Genomic DNA, 6,629 nt, shown 5'->3' on the forward strand with positions numbered 1-6,629 from the left:
ATAGAAAGCCCAGAGATAAACCCACACACCTATGATCAACTAATCTATGACAAAGGAGGCAAGGATATGCAATGGAGAAAAGACAGTCTCTTCAATAAGTGGTGCTGGGAAAACTGGACAGCTGCATGTAAAAGAATGAAATTAGAACACTGCCTAACACCATACACAAAAATAAACTCAAAATGTATTAGAGACCTAAATGTAAGACTGGACACTATAAAACTCTTAGAGGAAAACATAAGAAGAACACGCTTTGACATAAATCACAGCAAGATCTTTTTTGATCCACCTCCTAGAGTAATGGAAATAAAAACAAAAATAAGCAAATGGGACCTAATGAAACTTCAAAGTTTTTGCACAGCAAAGGAAACCATAAACAGGACGACAAGACAACCCTCAGAATGGGAGAAAATATTTGCAAATGAATCAATGGACAAAGGATTAATCTCTAAAATATATAAACAGCTCATGCAACTCCACATTAAAAAAAACAAACAACCCAATCCAAAAATGGGCAGAAGACCTAAATAGACATTTCTCCAAAGAAGACATACAGATGGCCAAGAAGCACATGAAAAGCTGCTCAACATCACTAATTATTAGAGAAATGCAAATCAAAACTACAATGAGGTATCACCTCACCCCAGTTAGAATGGGCATCATCAGAAAATCTACAAACAACAAATGCTGGAGAGGGTGTGGAGAAAAGGTACCCCCCTCTTGCACTGTTGGTGGGAATGTAAATAGATACAACCACTATGGAGAACAGTATGGAGGTTCCTTAAAAAACTAAAAATTGAATTACCATATGACCCAGCAATCCCACTACTGGGCATATACCCAGAGAAAACCATAATTCAAAAAGACACATGCACCCCAATATTCATTGCAGAACTATTTACAATAGCCAGGTCATGCCCATCAACAGACGAATGGATAAAGATACGGTACATATATACAGTGGAATATTACTCAGCCATAAAAAGGAACGAAATTGGGTCATTTGTTGAGACGTGGATGGATCTAGAGACTGTCATACAGAGCGAAGTAAGTCAGAAAGAGAAAAACAAATATCGTATATTAACACATATATGTGGAACATAGAAAAATGGTACAGATGAACTGGTTTGCAGGGCAGAAATTGAGACACAGATGTAGCGAACAAACGTATGGACACCAAGGGGGGAAAGCGGCGGGGGTGGTGGTGGTGGTGGTGGTGTGATGAATTGGGCGATTGGGATTGACATGTATACACTGATATGTATAAAATTGATGACTAATAAGGACCTGCTGTATAATAAAATAAATAAAATAAAATTCAAAAAAAGTTTTTAATGATACAAATGAACTTATTTACAAAACAAACAGACTCACAGACATAGAAAACACATTTATAATGACCAAAGGGGAAAGCTGGCAGGGGGTGGGGATAAATTAGGAGTTTGGGATTAGCAGATATACACTACTGTATATAAAATAGGTAAACAACAAGGACTTACTGTATAGCACAGGGAACAGTATTCAATATCTTGTGATAACCTATAATGTAAAGAATCTGAAAAAAGAATATTTACACATAGAACTGAATCATTTTGATGTACACCTGAAACCAACACAACATTGTAAATCAAGTCTACTCCAATAAAAAATAAAGAGGCACAGCTCTGGGACAGGAAAGGAACAGGGAGGAAGGGGAGGGCTGACGTGATGGAAGGGATAAGGTGGGACATTTCCCTGTCACCCTGGGTTCCAAATGATCTGTGAGGACATTCTGGTTTGAAATCAAAGGATTTCTTTGCCAGTGAACAATTGGAAGAGTCAGGTTGTGTAGAAGTTCTCAGAAAAACTAATGCACTCGAAGGCAAATAATTGACTGAATCTAGGAAAAGATGCAATTTGGGGAGAAGCCCAAGGGACACGGGTTACTGCAAAGCTGAACCGAGCCCAGAAGCTTGAATTTTTTACCAAAGTGTAGAAGGTAGCAAAATAGAGTCCCAAACAGAGTTCTTCAGCTGCTGTGAATCTATGCATGACTACATTTTCATTCCTTTAATTCCACCAGGAGCTACAATTTCTAAATTTTCCTTTAGGAAAAAAATCATTTAGTTCAGAAATAATGCCTTCTCTATAAAACTGTAGATGTTTCAGGGTTTATTTCTTTGATTTTTTTTTTTTTTTTTTTTGCCTTCCAAGAAAATCAAGATAAAGGGAGTCTTTCATCTTAATAAAGCCAGGCCTAGGAAGTTTCTTTCCGAACACCAAAGTAGACCATAAATTCACTCCATAAAAATTGACCAAGTACTGCACCAGCCAAATAGAGGAGCACACAGAGGAGGCTCTGCCCTCCACAGGCTTCCACACCTGAAGCAGTGGGAGAAAGTCAAGGCCACCCCTACTGGGCTCTGTGTCCAGACCAGGTTTCATGGAAGACACGCAACATCCCTGGGGTCACAAAAGTTGAAGGGAATTAAAGGAGCAGAGAAACGAGAAGTAGGCAGGGGAACAGCACAAAGAAGGAGGTAGAAGCTGGACTAGTGTGTCAAATGCATGAGTGTAAAACAAAAAGAAATATATACATTAGCCTCTGCCCTCGGTTCCTGACACAGAATTTCTAAAACCCTTGTAAATAGGGGTTCTAGGAGAATCTTTTGTTCTAACATTTAGCCTTTGACCCCAGTTTCTGATGCAGAGCTCCTAAAACCCTTGTAATTTCCTAAGGGATGAGAGTATCTTTTGTTCTATTGAGGTGACTCTGGGTGGGCTCCTACGTGGCTCTTTGATGGGGGTTGGTCACCAGAAAGGCCAAACCATGACTGGAAGTTTGCAATTTTTCAGCACCACACCTTCCATCCTCCAGAGAGGGGAGAGGGTCTGGAAGTGGAGTTAACAATCAATCATGCCTTCATGATGACGCCCCATAAAAATCCCAATAGTACAGGTTCTAGGAGCTTCTGGGCTAGTGAATACATCCGTGTGCTTGGAGGGTGATGCACCCCATCTCCACGGGGACAGAAGCTCCTGAACTGGGAACCCTCCGAGACCTCACCTATTGTATCTCTTCATCTGGCTGTTCATCTGTATCCTTTATTATATAATAAACTAGTAAACATAGGTGATTGTTTCCCTGAGTTCTGTAAGCTGTTTTAGCAAATGATCAAATCCAAGGAGGGGTTTTAGGAACCCTGATGTGTAGCCAGTGGCTCAGCAATGCAGGTAAAGACCTGGGTATTGTGACAGGTCTGAAGTGGGGAGAGTCTTATGGGACCAAGCCCTTCCCTGGTGGGATCTGAAGCTGACTCCCGGTAGACAATGTCAGATTTGAAGTGAATTAAAGGACACCCAGCTGGTGTCATGCACAATTGACTGGTGTGGGAAAACCCTCACACGTTTGGTGACCAGAAGTGTCAGAAGGAAAAATACACAGGAATGTGTTTTTCATCTCCAATGAGTGATAAGCCTAAGTGGGGATTTGTGGCCAGATTAGAGGGGTCAATGAAAAACAAATTTTAAGTTTATCCTGTGGTTGATGAGGAGCATATATAGGTTGTTGAGCTGAAAATGAATAATAATAGTAATTATAACCAAAAGAGCTAACATTTATGACTCCATTCCAGGCACTGTATCAAGCATTTTACATGTACGGGCTCATTTACTTTTCACAAAACCCTGTGATGTAGGCACTATTATTATCTCCATTTTACTGGTGAGGAAACTGAGCCACAGAGAGGTTAAGTAACTTGCCCGAGGTCACACAGCTTGTAAGTGGCACAGAGAGGTTGAGATAGAATGCAGCCTTGCCCTGGAGGCTGTGATAGGTGAGGGCTCTGCCTTCACCCCGCACCCTTTTCTCACAAACAGCTAGTCTGAGAATGAAGCTGAAAGGTGAGAGGTTGGCAGGGGGAGGGAGGACGGTGAGGGTGCTGGGGACATAGAGATGAGGGGGGCACTGTCCCTCCCTCAGGAGAGAAACCTAGTGAAAAGGGCACAGCGCGTGCAGGGCAGGCTGGGTCGTGTTGGGAGGAGGGCTGAGATGCCCTGGGAGTCGAGAAAGGGTCCCAGAGGAGGCAGATGACGCCCGAGGGATGGCATGGAGGGTGAGTGAAGTCTGCCAGGTGGTCTGCAGGACAAAGACACTGAAATAGGGGCCCAGGTCCTCACCTGGACCCAGAGACACCCACCAAGACCCCGTGACAAGGTCCAGACAGGCTCTTCCCCTGTGCTGTTGTCTCATCTCAGCAGAGGCTTTGGGCACCTGTCCCCCAGTGACAGAAGGGCCAATGATGTCCAGTGTCGGACATTAGCACCCTGAACTCAAGTGTTTGTTTCCCACTCTAAAAGCAGCGGAGGTCTTCTGTGGGCAAAATTGAATGGCTAAGCTGTAGAGAAATGAATGAGGCACCTTCCCTCGGGACCAGCCCAGCACTCTGTGGGTTTGCAGGTGAGAATCCACCTGCTGATTTCTTTTTAATTTTTTTTAATTTTTTAAAATTTATTTTTGGCTGCCTTGGGTCTTTGTTGCTGCGCGTGGGCTTTCTCCAGTTGCGGTGAGCGGGGGCTACTCTTCGTTGTGGTGCGCGGGCTTCTCATTGCAGTGCCTTCTCTTGTTGCAGAGCACGGGCTCTAGTCGTGCGGGCTTCAGAAGTTGTGGCGCACAGGCTCAGTAGTTGTGGCTCACGGGCTCTAGAGCGCAGGCTCAGTAGTTGTGGTGCACAGGCTTAGTTGCTCCACGGCATGTGGGATCTCCCCAGACCAGGGCTCGAACCAGTGTCCCCTGCATTGGCAGGCGGATTCTTAACCACTGTGCCACCAGGGAAGTCCCCACCTGCTGATTGGAGGGACCTCACCTGAGACTTTGCCTGTGAAGTGTGGATTTTCTCAGGAGATTGACACCAACTCTAAAAACAAGGTCTCCTTCCCAGCCCTCCAGGAAGAGACAGGATGGGAAGGCAAAGTCTCTCACACATTTGCAGGGATTCCCAGGAGGACACCTCATTTGAGCCATTGTCACCTTCCTGGGATGATTTCCCAGAGAGGCACCAGCATCAAGGCACCAGACCTGGGCCCCTGTCCAGTCTCTGCCACTCTGTCTCTGCAGGACCCTGGCGGGGTGTTGACACTCTCTGAGCCTCAGGAGTTCATTCTGTGAAAGGGGAGAGTAATGCCCACTGGGAAGGACACTCATGAGGACCACGGGTCACAGAAGGAGAATACATCCCCACAGCCTCAAGCACAGCGCCGGACGGATGCAGATGCCCAGTAGTTGGGATTTGTTGCTACAATTGCAATGATAATCCATGCGATTGCCATCATTCCATTCAGCCGTGTCTTGATGAGACCTGCATCTTTTAACACAGAGCAGTTCCGAACTTTTCCCAAATTCCTAGACTCTCTTTGAGAATCTGGAGAAATGACAGACCCTAGCGAAAAGCACACACACACAAGATCTGGTACAGGATTTCAATGCAGACCAGAAGCCCCTCATCCAACCTCCATGCCCCACCCTGCAGGAGTCCAGGGGCTCCAAGATCAAAGGCCCTACATTTAGGAGAATTTGCCCATCTATGAGCTCTTTAGTTTTACACTGAGATGAGGGTAAGAGGGCCTCTTTGCAATTTTTCCCAGGGCAGTCTTGGGAGGCCCGTCACCATCGCTGCCATGAAAGGCTTACAGAGGTCTCCTGGCCTAGGAACGCCCAGTATTGGGTCACAGAGCAACCAAAGAGCCCCTGGAATTGGCATGTTCACCAAGCAGTGTGCGCAGCCTAAGAAAGTAGCAGCACCTGTTCCACACACGAGCTTGCATTTTTCAAACTTGATGCTGCTGTGGCAATGAACAAATGCAATATACAAAGAGCTTCTGAAAGCACAAGCACTAGCCTGGGGAGGTACCAGAAATAGCTCGACATTTAGGGAGACCCTCAAACTTGACAAGGTCAGAAATCCCTGCTGTGGTCCAGCTACCCTTCCCCAGCCCCCAGCACAGCATCAGCATCTGTGACAGAGGGTTGCCTAGGCAATGCCTGAGCATTGGGCCTCCTGTGGTGACTAATATAATTAAAGTGGAAACCTTTTAGAGCACAGTTTAAATGGAAGAGAATCATGCCCCTTTTATTTAGCCCCTGCAAATAAATCCCTTTTCCAGGGTCCCCGGGTCACAGATTCTCCTCACAGCCACTTTGCCAGTTCTCTAATACCCAAAGAGAAAGGTTGTGGTTAGGTTGGTTTGTTTGTCTTTGTTACTTTTTTCTTTCATCTTGCTCTCTTAAAGTTATAGAAACTAACGTTAGAAAGATTAAATAGTTTTGCCTGATTTTCAAATGTGGGAAGCCTATGTTTCAATTTGCTCCCAAAGAGCTACTCAATCAAAACAGCAGGTTTACACTGTCTTCAACTTACTATACTGTAGCCAATGAAATATGAAGAAATTTAATCATAGTAACAAGCAGAGGTGCCTTAGGACAAGAGAGTTGAATAAATGAATCTTTTTTGGAAACCCTCTCCATCACCTCTGTGTTCCTCCTCTGATTCCAAGCCTGTGCTTCTTCCATCCCCTCTCCCCAGCTCTTGCTGAATCTTCCAAGGCCGTTTGTCTTGAAATAAAGGTGAACAAATCTATCACTTCCTTTTCTC

This window comes from Hyperoodon ampullatus, assembly GCF_949752795.1.
Source record: "Hyperoodon ampullatus genome assembly, chromosome: 5".
Lineage (NCBI taxonomy): Eukaryota > Metazoa > Chordata > Mammalia > Artiodactyla > Ziphiidae > Hyperoodon > Hyperoodon ampullatus.